General features: G+C 43.8%; 1 pseudogene; it reads right to left on the reverse strand.

The window, feature by feature from the left end:
• Window positions 1-1,148: 1,148 nt before the first annotated feature.
• Window positions 1,149-1,464, reverse strand: LOC137352978 (large ribosomal subunit protein eL36-like; annotated as a pseudogene).
• Window positions 1,465-1,770: the final 306 nt, after the last annotated feature.

Below are 1,770 nucleotides of genomic sequence, written 5' to 3' on the forward strand. Positions count from 1 at the left end.
CCAACTTTTTAAAATCTTCAAATAAAAAAACAGATTCAGCAGCCAGGCCACCACTGCAGGTGGGTCAGTGGGGGTGGTGTGGGAAATCACTCTACAGGGTAGCCTTTGACTGTACCCGTACCCAGGCAGGCAGGGAGGGCCTGGAGCACTGCCCACCCCCCACCTCCACTGGGTGCCCACCTCCAGGCAGTTAAACTGCCCCCCTCCTGTCGGGAAACTGGAGGCCAACTGGAAAATTTCAGTTGGTCTCCTTTAACTGTGCTTCACAAGGCTCTTAGAGAGCTGAGTTGGCTACCTGTCTCGTGGGGGTGGGTAGCCCTGCCAGTCCTGAATCTGTCTCAGCAAAAATGGCTGGCGCCGGGAAACTGGTATGCCGACTGGCGCTGGTATTTTTGGGTCCCATGCGCCTCCATTCCTGACCTCAGCACGGCCCGAAATTTCAGCACCATGTATGCAACTCCACAGGGGGCCAATTAATATTAAACATGAATAAGTTTCGAATAAATCAATAGTCTTTGCCATAAAACGACCTACTTTATATTAAAACCCTTGTAAAAATTTTCGTATCTTATGGCTGTGACTGGGGTTTAGTTATGTTACTGTTGCTTGCAATGGACTTCTCTGCCTATATTTCCCAGGCACTATGTCTGTCGCATCTATTTTCAGTCCGTGTTTGCAGCCTGTGACAATTAGGATGCTGCATTTTAATGCTTGGTAAAATCTTGCTCATGGAAAAATTGATGGTCCTGCTTTACAATAAATAAATAATAACTTGAGAATTCAAACAGTTTGACTCTATTTATTTCCTTCTGAAACCTCCATTGCCCAAATGAAGAAAGGTAGGCTGTACTGTTCTCAGGTGGTTCAACAGGAGGTTGTTCACCCATTGGCAATGAGCATTTAGTTTTCTAGCTGACAGTTACAAGCAGGTAGTGAATCTGCATCCCATTAATATAGTATAAAAGCAAAATACTGAGGATGCTGGAAATCTGAAATAAAAACAAGAAATGCTGGAACCACTCAGCAGGTCTGGCAGCATCTGTGGAAAGAGAAGCAGAGTTAACGTTTCGGCCCATTAATATAGGTTCTGCTTTGGGTGTCTTTTTTTAAACTTTGAAATAACTTTAATGGTAGCAACTTTGTACAGATTAATCTTTCTTCGCAGCTGCCTTTCTCATTGTTGATAGCAGATTGCTGAGTTCTTCTCTCTTCCTCTCGACACGGATATGAGTACCAACTCTTTTTGATGAATTTGACTGCACGCTTGTCTTTAGAGACCTTCAGAAATTCCACTGCATGCCTTTCATAGGGAGAAAAACCACAGACCTCGCGGATCAGATCTCTTACAAACTTGGTTTGCTTGGTTAGGTGCCCTCTTCTACGGCACTGCCTTGGACTGGGCTCATTTTTGGTAATGGGGTGACCTTTGCGCAGGCCAACTGCTATAGGATACCTGATCGCCATTTCTACTTTACTCATTCACACTCACACTAAGGAGTCCTACAGACTGGAAGCATAGATGTCTTTCTATCAATAGGGTGAATTTGTACACTTTAACCTTCTTTGTCTCACTGCATTTTTGAATTATTTCACTAATTTTAAAGCTAATGTCACCAGAAGGAAAACTATAATGTGCACAAACCCTGCAAGCTTACTTCAGCAGCAATCTCATTCTATTCTGACTGCTAGGCCCCATTTCCTTCTGCTACCTGGCTGGTCGACTTACATAGACCAATCCCACGACAGCAACAATAATCTTTAATACAAATA

The sequence above is a fragment of the Heterodontus francisci genome, chromosome 3 (assembly GCF_036365525.1).
Source record: "Heterodontus francisci isolate sHetFra1 chromosome 3, sHetFra1.hap1, whole genome shotgun sequence".
NCBI lineage: Eukaryota > Metazoa > Chordata > Chondrichthyes > Heterodontiformes > Heterodontidae > Heterodontus > Heterodontus francisci.